Source organism: Pezoporus wallicus, unplaced genomic scaffold (genome assembly GCF_028554395.1).
Source record: "Pezoporus wallicus isolate ANWC-B61680 ecotype Strahan unplaced genomic scaffold, APGP_CSIRO_Pwel_v1 contig_747, whole genome shotgun sequence".
Classification (NCBI taxonomy): Eukaryota; Metazoa; Chordata; class Aves; order Psittaciformes; family Psittacidae; genus Pezoporus; species Pezoporus wallicus.
In genome coordinates, this window is record NW_026638457.1 from 3,221,195 (window position 1) to 3,235,197 (window position 14,003).

A 14,003-nucleotide genomic window follows, 5' to 3' on the forward strand; every position below is an offset into this window, starting at 1 on the left:
CTTAAGTGGAGGGTGGGGGTGTGTGTGTGTGTGTGTGTGAAATAATTCCAAAAGCAAAAAGCATATTTGAAATAGCTTAATTGTATAAAGAACGGAATAGAAGTTTGTCTCAACTTTGCTAATGTTCCATTTACAGGGGAGTACCAGAAAGAACAGGGGAATTAAATGCTTTCAATTCAACCACATCTGAGCTTCAACACTTGCTTCTCATCAAGGCAGCACACACAATGTATGCATATTCAGACTTACCATGTTGCCCCCACAAACCATAACAAAACCATACCACCACCCCATCATCCCCCAAAGGCAAACAACACATTAGCCCTAACATAACCAGTGTTGACCTTCAGCTTTGCACAGGGCTCCAAAGCATCTCTATCACAGGAAGCTGTTGAGAACAAGCTAGAAAAGCTTCAATCAGAAAATATGGGTTTTGCTGAGGAAATAGATGACACTTTATTTTGGAATGGAAAGGTATTTTTCCACTCCTGTTTTTCCATTATATTCTGAAACAAAAAAAAAAGCCTGTATCAAAACTATTTCAACCAATTAGAACAGCAGAGCTACACAAAGAAGCAGTAACATTACATGATGCATTATACTTCATGGTCAGAGGTCATGAAGTAAAACCAGTATCCCTTCCTCCATCCCCTGTGAGCTAGGGGCTCAAAGGAAGAGTACCAAGGTAAAACTGCCTATCTTACTCTCCAGACAGCAAACCGGTCAAAGAGAACTGAACCCATACAGTATTACACACAACAGACTACAACACTCTTGTTAAAGTCACTCCATCTTCTTGTCTTGCTCAGTGGACAGAATATGGTATTCATTCACTACCAGCAGTTTGAGAATTATCACCTGAATAATCTTGCTGCTGTGTGAAAAGGAAGGAGTCTTTCAGAACATTTTAAACAGCTAAGACAAGACTGAGACCACTGTTTGAGGGGAGTGAGGGGAGGGGAAAAAGCTAAAGAAAAGAGAAGACCAGAAGCAATGACCTGTTCTTATTGACAAGATATCTCCCATGCCCACTAGAAGCCTGCCAGAGATCACAGATGGAAAACAACCATTGAGCACAAGTATTAGAGAATAAGCAATATGAAAATAAGTTAAAGAGCAAGATCTGTCACCACCTACCACTGACAGTAAAAATGGGGAGACAGTGGTAGAAAAAGTCTGCAAAGAGCAGAAATAACTAAACTTTAGGACTTGCAAGATTAATATGTTATTAATCATCAGCTGTTTTCATACTACTGGAGTAATCCACTGCTATCAAGATATTAAGAACTACCACAAAATTATGATGTTTTGAAGTTCAATTCTTTATGTTCTCATTTGTTTAGACTTCCAAAACACACCAGGGAGTATCCGGAAGCTGTCTACCATTTCAGAAAAACTTCAACATTCATTGATTTTTTTTTAAGCCTAATTTTCAAAATAACAAATTGAACAAAATACTGAATATCATTGAAGATCTCAGCAGCAACAGCACTCTATAGTAACTCATGAAAATCAGTATGAGCTGGAGAAAAAACACCACTTGGGATCTAACTTCAATAAAGTGAATGCTGCAGTTTGACACCTTCAAGAACAGCACAAAATTTGCTTTCTTAAGAAAAACAAAGAAAAAAAAAACAACAAATTTCCACTGTAAGAATAACATTTTTAATATTGACACTACTGAAATTATGCTGATCAAAATTGATAAACATGAGTTAAAGCAAAACTCCATGCAGTTTATCTTACTCAAAAGAGAAAGAGCTGCCAAAGTTTGTACAAAGTAACCTCTTCACTACTTCAATCTTACACTGAAAAGCACTTACACTTCATAGTGATAGGTTGACTGTATAAATTGAAGAGCAGGAAAAATTTGGAGCTGTGTTGTAACTGCCTTATGCCTACTAGGAGAAGTGAAGTCCCATGGCACAAGAAAATATCTGACCAAGTAAAAGTGGTCTTCTTTCACCAGGATATATCTTTCCTACAGTAGTTTTGGTTTTTGATGCTATAAATTTCAGTTACCAACATAAACTGGAGTGCCTGAACCAGCTTCAAAAGAGCAAAATCCGCAACACCCTTCCAGTACCTAACCAAATGCTGACGTAGTCCTGACCACTGCCATAGCTAAGTCTCATGCCTGGATGTTCAGATGGGGGCACAATGTTGAAGTAACTGCTTATGAAAGTTGTTTTGCATGCTGATTTACAAAAGACAATATATTATTTGTCACAGGAGGCCATGTCATTTTCTAATGCACAGAACAGGCTTCCTCATGACGATGTTTAAGGCATTGCCCTACTATTCCTCAGACTATGTCCATAAAGAATCAAACTCCACAAACAGTAGTGAAAGAAAAAAAAAGTAATGATTTATGTAAAATGGAAAGCTTAAGAAAGTTATGAGGCAAGCTGTCAATCCTATCTACTTTTAAGCCTCTCTAAGTGATGAAGCACTAACACCCTGTAAGCTGTGTTGCTCCTTTGGACAAATACTGTGTAGGTGTAAAAATAGTCTCAGCTGCACAGAAATTCCTAATATTCACTAAAGAAAAGGAGAACTTCTTCAGAGGTTTTATGCTGAGGATTCTGCTTTCTCTTCTAGAGAAAAAAAGACAAACTGAAAAACTGTGATGCATTTCTAGCAATTTATGTAGCTTAAGAGGCTAATCTTATGTTTCATTCCAAATGAAATGCCTTCCATTAATCAAACCTCAGAGTTAGCAGAATTGTATTCAATCCAACAGTCCATGGGATTATATTTGTAGAATTGAAATGCCAACTACAGACAATGCAGTTTAGAAGGACAGTAAGGCTGGGGCCCATGTTGATGACAGCCCAATGGTAGCTTTTAATGAAGAAACTACCAGAGTAACAGAAGTTCTTGGAAATACTTTCAACATTTTCTTGGCAACATACTTACTTCTAACATATTAAGCTTCCACCACTTTCTCTCAAGTGCTCATTTCAACAAGGGGAAAGAGGGAAATTTTTGCTTGAAATAAAGATAGTCGTGGTTTGAATGGCAGACACATGTTCCTGGCACTTGATCCTGTAACTTGAGTGCTGCTAATGACTTCACATGGCTGATGGAAAAACACTAAACAATATGTAACACAGCATGTAAAAAACAAAAAAAGACCAACCCCAATCAGGTTCTCAGGATAACAGGTACTTAGATCATGACCCTTTCAGGACAGCCAGGTAGGAAAATACATCGATGCCATCTTGTTTGCAAAAATCTGTGAGGGTTCTGACCCACAAAGTAGCAGAGGGGGACAATTCTGTGCTCAGTATAGGCGTTAGCATTTCAGATTTGATACATTATCATATATTCTGGCCTGAAAAGTCAATGGCCAAGACCCTGAGAGCAGGGCAAAGGAATCTGGTAGATGCTCATAGCTGCCTTTTTATTGAGTTATAATGAGATAAAGTAGACAGCGGGCAACAGTTGGAGAGGCTGTGTGTCAATCAGCTGTTTCTTGAATACCAGCCAAACTATTACGTTCCTTGAAGTCAGTAACAGATTGTGCCCAAAAGGCAACCCTGACTGCATTCAATAACAAAGGTCCCAGATTACTTCAGCTACTATTCAGTAACCATAAAGACATAGATGAGTGTGATATATGGTCACTCATATTTGTTTGGATGATTTCTGCATTTCATTTTATGTGCATAGCCTTAACATCTGAAAGAAAACGTAATGAGTAATCAGTCTAGGAACACAAGGACAAGATGTGTCATATTGCATTAGAAAGGTGAAGCAAGGTCCCCACGCTAATGATTTCTACTGAATTTATGCTGGTTATATGGAAAAAGCAAGAAGACACAGGCAACAGACTTGCAACCTATCTGCCAGAGCAGGCAACAAGAAAGAAGCTAAACACCAATGAGTTGCATGACATAAGTTTTTTCAAGTAAGGCTCAGCCATAAAAAGTACATCTTTATTGTTGAACTCATAGCTCGAGACTGAAACAAGATTTTACTCTGAATGTTAAATAGCTAATATGCACTTTTGCATTTCTATAAGGTACAATTTAGAAGGAGCCTTAGAGGTACTTAGTGTGACCTCCAACATGACACACAGAACAGAGAGCATCACTTTGACATCATAAGCTATCTGTCATCTCAAGGGCATTTTCTTGATTTCTGCATCTTCTATGAAGCGGGAAGAGATCCTATAAACCTCAGAAAATCTTCTGGTTTTCAAATGCAAACAAAAATAGCCTAGGAACAGTCCTTGTAACTTGCTTGAGTCTTCAAATTAAGTAGTGCTCTGCAGCAGTACATGAAACAGAAAACCAAGTTCAGCCAACCAGTGGCTGTCCTCTGCATTCCTTTACATTTATAGCCTAACAGCTGGTCTAGCTTACAGAGTACCATCTACATAACTAATTGCTATGCCTGCACTTACTGGCTTGTTTGCAGATGATACTGCTTTACAAGGCAGTTTTCAATCAGCCCTGGAAGAATCATTTCCCTAGCATGATCTCAAGATCTCAAGTTTCTTCTGTTCTAGTAGCTCTTAACTAACTAAAATGATTAATTTCAAAAATTATAAGGAAAATATGACATTTTTCTTTGGCTACAGGCTTACTGCAAAAGCTGTCTGGATAGAGTACTCAAAGAGTAACAGACAGAAAAATTCATATTAGCTGTTGCTTAAAAGATTCATACTCAAAACCTGAAAAAGAGATTGAAAACAGAGGAGGTTTTTGCATACAACGATTGCCAATTACTACTGTGCTGAAAAATAATGGAATATCACCACTTCTAACATCCACAGATTATAGAAGAACGCTTGATTTAAAATAAATCTTAGATGTTCTGCATTTTCACGTTTCTTACAGGTTAGTTAAGACAAGCCAGACGAAGCATGAGTTCTTACCATTGTTATTAAAAAAAGATAATAGTGCATGAGAAAGTCATTCAGCTCTCACATCTGCATTTCTTTTTTCAAGCCTGGCATTTCTGAATACACAGCCCATCACATAAAGTCCACTTATACAGAAACAATATTTCAGTCCTAGGAACCATTTCCACCTAGGACACTTGTGCAGAGCCTTAGCGAGCTCAGCGTAACTGCATTTGCCTCATAACAGAAAAGTGGCCAGGCATTATAAGCACTTTGTAGGTGAGTTGCTAATAAACTATGTGCATGGAGAATGCATTGTTGATCATTACTCCTTGGTACAGGGGCTGGACGATTCTCATATTGCAATCTCATTGGTCACTGGGATCAGACACGGCAGAACAACATGCCCACAGGCAAGCATTCTATCGGGACAAGGAACAAGCAGCCTTCAGCGGAATCAAATGCCAGCTCCATGAGGATGAATGAGAATTACTACTTATCACCAGAGAGGTTTTAAAGGTCTGTCTGCAAAATCAGTAAGCTTTTAATTTTTGGATTTTACTTTCAGTCAGCAATCGGAATAACAACTAAGTACAAAGTTAGAAACAGGCAGATTAAAGAAAAGCAGCAAAATTCTACAATTCCAACAAAAAAGTCATAATTTTACTTAGAAGATAGAAAAAGGCTGAGTGCAAAAGTTGATGGAAAAGTTTTCATATAACATTGTCTTCGGGAAAGATATTTGCATGAGGATAATGCATTCATGACAAATTGTTACTCAACATTCAACTTTTGGTTGCTTTTCTTTTTATTACATTTGTAGTGCAACAAGAAATGCTGGAAATCTGGTCTTCAGCATGAGACATATTTTTAGTTCAAGTACAAGTACAAGGAGTACAAGTACAAGGCACAAGTAAAGACACAGCCAATTATTCTTTTTATCACCTTCTGTCCTGGAAACACTGGCATTACCTTCTATTTTTATGCATTTCTGTATCCACAGATCCCTATGCAATTTTACTTCAACTGCACATTAGTAGAAATTTATGAATCCCAGCAAGAAAAATTCTAAAATTAGTATTAAAAATCAAAACCTAATTTCTTAGAAGACTCAGCCTACAGGTACCAGGTAAGACTTCTTTGAAATTAAAATGAAATTTAAAGTTAAAATATTGAAACTGATCAGCTACAGGTCTTATAACAAGACTCAAAAACCAGACCATCAGATTGAAAGCATATGTAAATATTGCTTAGTGGCCCTAAACCAGTTGCCTTACCTATTTAATTTCCTGCCAGTTTTGACTAAAAATATCTTTTTGGTAGTCTTCCTTTATTAAGAAAAAAATAACATCATCTGTCACAGTACATATCTAAAATATTTGCTGGAAAGTTTTTTCCAGCTCCTTATGCAAATCCATACTAAAACTGCCTACCACACTTGACAAAGAGACAAGCACAAACCCAAAAAACACCTCAGTAAATTCTCTTAAACATTTAAATGAAATTAAGTAGACTGCATAATCACCACCATCATCAATGTTTTAACACCAACTAATTAGAAACTTACACAGATACACTAATTTTGAAAATTTCCAACATACAGCTACAAGGCAACTTCTAGCGGCTTATTTAGCCTAAGGACTTCAGCTATTCGAAATAACGTCAAACAGCAGACTGCTGACTTGCCTCATAAAAAGGAAGCCCTGAAGACTAATTTCAACATAGACAAACTTGCTGTTACATGATTTATTAAACTAGTATTTATTTTCAGAAGTATTCTGGGATCAGCTGTTGATGAATTTTGAAGCAAAAAAAAAAAAAAACAAAAAACCTAGAATTAGCTAATTGCTGTACTTGCCACTTTTCTTACCTGTGAATACAAGGGTAAGAAATTCTGACTTTACCCAGCAGAAAACATACATTTACAGAATTGGTTTCTGTATCAGAATAAAACAATTTTTCTTTTAGGGCTGAGGATTTAAGATCCTTATAAAATAGTGGTGGTTGGCACAGAATTCTTTCCTGCAAAAGGGGAAACCTGCAGGTTTTCTTAAAGGACAGCAATTCCTAAACCTACCATTTCAGGAGGAGGACTTGGCTAATCATGGAGCTATTCACCTCTAGTCCAACACTCCCACTATCACATTGTGTACTAACAGCATAAAAGAAAACACCAGCGAGCCAAGGAATTAGTTCATGCTGCTTAATAGAGGTGAATGATGAACAGCAGCAAGGGACTCTAAGACTGAAAGCAAGTTTTAACCCAACTAGGATATTAAAGCCAGAATTTTAATATCCTTGATGAAAGGCTGCCAGGACCAACCGGCTTCCCCAGGGAAACAGGTCAAAAGGCATCATGCTTCTGCTCATGCTGACAAGCCCCAGGCTGTGCCCTCCAACACCCTGGGTTGCCATACAACCAACCGGGTGAGAAGACAACATGGCAAGTTTTTGCCTGAAGAAAAAAAAGTAGCCTTTTGTATTATTTTAGGGGGCACAGAAAAGAAAAGAAGCTTCAGCAGAGGGCAGATTAACTAGCTTTCCAAGGAAACAAGGCCTACCAAATCTCTTCGTGCATTTACCAGTGTGTGAACTAACAAACCATTTTTAGTCCTCTTCAGTAACTTCCAGATTTGACAGAGACAGAAGTGTTCAGGGCCAGTAGAGGAAACTGATCAGAACGACTGCTCTCTGTGCCTCCTGCTCTTAAACTCTCAGCAGCTGAAGCACGAGCACAGCAGCATTAGCACACACCAGGAGCCCATCAGTAAAGCACCAGCACAAACCAGCGGTCACAAAACCCACACAATGCCAAGGCCACAGGACTTGTACGGCTCAACCAGCTGTGGGTCTGGGATTTTTTTTTTTTTTTGATGGCATTTTCCCCTTTCCCACCTTCCATAAAATGATTTGGAGGAAAGTGATTTTGTGTCTAATTAATAAGTGAGCCATAATCTTTCAAGGTGCCATCTGACTGCATTTCTCACAGAACTTGTAATTCCTTATGTCTCCATGTAGATGTGAAAAGAACTTAGCATCAAAGAAAGAATTCTCAACCTCAAAGAAAATAAAAAGGCAAAAGTTCTATCAGCTACAGACTGGCTTGCTCTAGGAAAAGAGCTCATTAAGTTTAATGATATATTGAAGCTGATTCAAAAGTTATCATGAATAGATCAAGCCTCATACCACCTCAAAGATGCAACAAGCTTTCTCTCAGTACAAAACTGAAGTAAAGGAGTTGACAGGAAAAGTTGCTGACAGGAAGGAGAATAACCACCTCTTAGCACCAGGATGAAGCCTAGCATCTCTTGGCTCTTGCTGTGGGTCTTTCATAATTTCTTAAGTTTTGTCCTCAAAAAACAGGATTCAAATGCCATTCAACTTGTTTTTTTTATGAAGGGAAACAGCATGGCTCTGTTTTCACAAAAAGACAAAGTTTCCTATCGTCTGTGGGGTTTCAACAGTCCTCGGACATCAACAAAGCTGTATACTTCTGATTTTAAAAAAAGCCACAACTAAAAAAGAGAAAATTGTATCAAAAATAACTGGATTATTTTCTCTATACGAAAGGGTAGCAGATAAGCTTCACGGTCAAGAATAATGAGACCCAAGCTTTGTATTGTCTGAATATAAAATTCTTAGTAATTTTAATAAAATTACAAAGAGAAGACTATGAGCTTGAAAACCCAGTCTCATGCCAAGCTAGAATCTTTGATGATAAGATAAAGATAAAACACCACAGGGATGATCCACATATGACTGTACTTTGCCAAAATGTGTACTGCTTTTATGAGCTAGGTAATGGGCAATAAGTTTTGTGATATGTTAATTTCTAGGGCTAGAAAGTCCTGGTTCTGAACAAAAGTAAAAGGCACTTTGACACTTAAAACCAAACATGTTTTATGAGACAAGCTGCTTTCACATGAAAATATCTGTGATGCAAGGGTACATACAGACACAAAACTAAAAGCTAACACTATAATTTCATGACACATTAAGAAAAATGCAGATTAAGTTAAATCAAAATAGTATCATATCCAAAGCTTTCATGTGCTGTTGCATATACATAGCATTAAACATTTTAAATAGTTGGTTTTAAGTAAAAAGGGATGTTAAACAGTAGGTTTTTGAACTCTTCTCTGAAAGAAGCCTCGCAAGAAGAGCTACCCCACATCTTTGATTTTAACCAAGAAATAATTTCTAAGCTCTAATTTTCTTTATTTTCTACTATGCAACTAACTTCCTAAAGTAAACTTGTGTGTGACTTATTAAATGAGATAAGCCTAACAAATTAACTTTTAGTAAACAGTTACATGAAAGTAATAGAGTGGCAACAGAAATTCAGGGAAGTTCCCTGGCAAAAATCTTCTAAATTACCCACAGACAAAAAAGGAGCCATAGTGCATTCAGAAGGATGTGGAGATCAAATTATAGAGTGACTTCAAGGGGTGCCTAAGCAAATAAAGAAGAAATGTAAAGTAAGAGGAATGAGAACTTAAAAAAAAAAAAATCCTCTGGCTATGAGCACTTCGTCTTCTTTATTTTGTCCCAGATATTTGGAAAAACTAGTAGATACTGCTCTTCCATGTTTTCTAATAAACCTCTTAACTATGGTACTGAAGCTTGGGTTTCATAACCATTTGCAAACATTCAGACAAGGATCACAGATAGGTTACCTAAACCTACAGCTAACTTCATGATCACTAGCAGATTAGTAACAATCACTAGTAGGGCTGGTTGAAGAGTTTTCCAGAAGTTGAACATTTCTGGCAGTCCGATCGGTACTTCCCTTTTTTTTTTGTAACCAAAACTAAGCCATTTATAACTTTAGAAGCACCTTATACAATTTTTAGGTAACATTTTAACTACTACTTCAGAATGTGAAATAAAATCAAATGAAGAGTGGTTTAGCAATAATGAAAAACTAGTACCAATAGTAAAAAGTAACAGGTACAGGGACATACTAATACAACCTGTGACAATACCCATTACTAAAGAGCACTGGTAGTCTAGCTATGCCTTGAATAAAATGGATATATAATATTTATTGAAATAATAATCGACTCACGAATCTCAGCATTTGCTTAAAGCCTTTACAGATAACTGAATTTCCATGTCCTAATGGAGCAATTAGGCAACTTACAGCATCCTGAAGAATGTTTCACAAGAAGTAGACAATGAACATTTCTTTTAACAGCAAAAATCGCTCAGTTACTGCAACAGCTCCACTAGCACTGGAAACAAACTTGCTTAGAATCTGAAAGTTAACCAAAAATTGTGAGGTTTTTCCTCACTAAGAAAACCAGCCAATATTTACAAAATGTTTGGTTTATGCTGCCAGTCTATTGCTATCCCCTCCCTCTCTCTGAGTGCCTTTTCCTGCAAGCCACAGTCCGCTGATGCATTACTCCCACACTAAATATGTGTGTACTACTGCTACTTCTTCACATCAAGCCAGAATGGCAATTATTTTTTTCATATTTCATTTCTTCAGTTTTCCATGCTTTATTTCACATGCTGCCTTCTATATGATGGACCTGCTGTGAACCCTTTTCCAATTATTTTTTAGCACCTCCTATATATAGTAATGATGAAGTCATCTTCTGAAACTGCTTATCAGTAGGCAGCCTATATTAACACATTCTCCACTTCAGATCAACTACGAAATGTAGCTGTAACACTGAAAGTGTCTGGCAGGGCTTACAATGAAGGTCTTAAAGGTCTTTACAATGGGATATACAGATGTTGATGTCTTTGAAATATGGTCAGTCAAAATAAAATTTTCTGGTTGTGGGTTTTTTTGTGTTTTTTTATTTAAGTATCTGGTGTAAAAATCTTTCTTATTTAAACATACCTGGGTGAATACTTTCATGTTTTCAACATCTGCATTTTTTAAAGAATGCCAACTTAAGCAGCACGTCAATATATTTAACATTTAATTACTTTGAGTAAAAAGAACCATTAAACACTTTACTCTAAAAGTCCACTTGCAAATTCCTACACTCAGCTAACTTCCACAGTTTTGTTCTGTTCTTGAATGAACTTAAAATAATTAAGGAAAGGTTTAATAATGCCTTCTACCTAACAAAAGGAAATACCATGATTTTTTTATTAATCTCTTACATAGCCTCCTCAAATTTAGGGCTTCACTAAACATTGCCAAGTAATACAATATAGTAATGCATAACTATCCATAGAGTATACTATATTTATACTATATCTGATATTTAGTAATACAAGATGCTGAAGCACAGAATTCTCTTGTTACTTTTCTGCTTGGTCCATGCCTAGCTCCAGCATGGCATTAACATGCTCAGTTTAGAGGCCTGGAGCAATCCTGTAACATGACTGAAGCATGCCCCCAAGACACCCAGTTTTGACATCAAATACCCAAGACTTTCTCTGTATTAAAGCATTTTTGGAATCTGTTTCACTACGTATTTGTCTTTTATGGTAAATAGCTAAAGTAATACAAAAGCTCATAAAAAATGGCTCATGCTCTAAACCAAGCTGTTTAGTCACAGTTTTTATGAAAAAAATAACCACATAATGTAATCTATTTTCCATTTCAAATGAAAAACTTGCAGCATGACTGCCCTCTGTGCACATGAGCATTCAATTTTTGTTAAATTGTTTTACATAGTTATTACTACATCTGCTTGTATCAGTTGTTCAGAGCATTCAGCAAACAGTAGCGTCCTGGTTTCAGTTGTAACAGTTATTTTTTCTCCTTCCTAGTAGCTGGTGCAGTGATGTCTTTTGGCTTTAGTCTGAGAACAATGCTGACAGCAACAACTAAAACAGCCATGTGCTAAGTAGCGCTTACCCTGATCAAGGAATTTTTAGTCTCTCTTGTGCCCTCGAGTGAGGATATAATGTATGAGGGTATAATGCCCCTCATGTCCAGTATAAAAACTGAGGGAAGTTACCCAGAAGGCCCAAATCACTGCTCGGGTCAGGCTGGGTATAGGTCGGTGGGTGGTGAGCAGTTGCATTGTGCATCACTTGTGTTTATTGGCTTTTTTTCCCTTCCCCTTTTAGTTTTATATTCTCTCTCCTTGCTATTTCCCTTACTGTTATTGTTATTATTATTAGTGGTAGCAGTAGTTTAATATTACACTCTAGTTATTGGACTATCCTTATCTCAACCCATGGGGTTTACATTCTTTCAACTCTCCTCCCCATCCCACCCAGAGCGGGGTGCATGAGTGAACGGCTGTGTGGTTCTGAATTACTGGCTGGGCTTAAACTACAAGTAGTTAACTAGTGAGTGTGTAACTAGATATCTAGCTCCTCTGCTGGAAAGTCTCATAAAAATGCAATGGCACCACAACACTGAAGCTCTTCTAAGTGGCAAAAATTTCCCAAGCCACATGTTAGAGAAATCCTATTTTGTAAGGGTGCTATTTTGCTGTCTGTGCATGTAAAATATCAGCTATACACATACACAGTTCAGAAACTGGCTCCATAAAATAAGCACAGACTAAGACAAGTAATACAAACAAAACCCTTGTGAAAACATGGACAAACCTCCAACTGATTTTAGTGATGCTAGTATTTTATCCCAGAGGTTTTGTCGTTGTACTTATAAATGTTGAATAATTATTTCAAAATATATTCAATTGTCCTATTTCTCTCAGTTTGGACAATCACATCAGCCATTTCACCACTGACTTCAGTTTCTGGCCAAATTCATGTTCTCATGCACTAAAAAGCTGTACAGTTCACTTATGACTCAGTACATTATTCTATTTATTGCATTTCAATAAGTGTTTCCCGCTACATTTTCTAACGATTGTATACTAAACCTACTTCTACTGGCCTTGGGTTCTGCCAGATTGCATTTTGACATCAACGTTGTCTTTTTCCACCTAATAAGAGTCTGATCAAAATCATGCAGGGAAAACAGTAGCCTTGTACTGGGGCTCTCAGAGCACCTTATGTTTTGCTTCAGACAAGTCAGAGAAGCTGCAGCTGTGAGTCCTAGGCCTAAAAGAAGAGCAGCACCTTATACAGAAAAGCCAAGCTTTGTTTTTGACAGGCAACAGAGAACCTTCTGGGACCAATGAAGCACATGCAGTTAGACTGATGTGCCGAGCTAATGACAAAACCGAGTTTACAAATAGCAGAAAATTCATGTTTGATATTTGAAAGAGCTAAGCATTTGCAAAGTCCAATATCCAGCATTCTACAAAGCAGCAAAAAGCCGATGCTTCTCAGCGTATTTTGCTTAAGGAAAGTACGCATCTGCTTTCATACCTTTGCACTGCACTTTTCTGATGGAGAGGAATAGCTTGTAACTAGGGGAATGGCTACACAGCATATGCAAATACGCTCCACTTGCCCTCTGAGCCAAGCAGAAGTATCACTCAAATACTGAGCCAGAGAGAATTGCACTGTGCACAGATAATGCAGCCTTTTTCTCTGAAGCATCTCTCCTGGAGCCTGCAAAGTATTTTAGCAGAATGAGCTCAAAACTAGCACCTGAGCACCATACAAGTCTGCAAAAAATGAAGTGCTGAAGCACTCTTCACAGTCAGTATTATAATGTGAAGTTGAATGAGTTCAGAACTCTTAATGTAAATTACATATGCAGACTGCTCAGGCAACCATTTTAAGTACAGACCTGAGAACTGTTAAACTGAATTCAGGTTTAGAAATGTAAGATAAGTGTTTCTCAGGTCATCAAATTTTTGGATACAAATAGTTAGAACATATAATTTTATTTATGAAACACTGAATTTCTGACTACTCTTGAAAGCAACAAGAAAGAAGTAAATACAGAGAAGAGTTTGCAGTGTGTGTGACTGACAGCACAGTAACTCACTAGTAGGAATCAAAATCTACACATGCTTTGTCTTATTCTAAATAATATGACACTGCGTAATGCTGTATATGCTCTTCAATTCATTCACCTGAAGGAGTGTGCGCAGCCTTTAGGAATTTAAAAATCGTTTTATAGCTAATTTGCATTATGAGCTCTGAAATACGCTTTTTCTTACTGAATTGAATTTCAATGTCATTTCACAACGTTACATTTGTCTTAGCTTACACATAAAATAAAATAATCAAATGTTCACATAACTAACATTAAGCTTTTAAATGATATCAGAAATGTGGTTATGTAAATTAAGACTGTATGTATTTTCTC

At 37.1% G+C, this 14,003-nt stretch overlaps 1 protein-coding gene and 1 long non-coding RNA gene across 4 annotated transcripts in view; one reads left to right on the forward strand and one right to left on the reverse strand.

Moving 5' to 3' along the window:
• Window positions 1-14,003, reverse strand: part of ASCC3 (activating signal cointegrator 1 complex subunit 3) — a 270,855-nt gene that overhangs the window by 231,219 nt on the left and 25,633 nt on the right. The gene's annotated exons all lie outside the window — the stretch shown is intronic.
• Window positions 5,257-7,610, forward strand: LOC130599978 (uncharacterized). The gene is made up of 3 exons (XR_008972342.1): window positions 5,257-5,371; window positions 5,856-5,981; window positions 7,474-7,610. It is a non-coding gene; the product is annotated as an uncharacterized LOC130599978 (long non-coding RNA).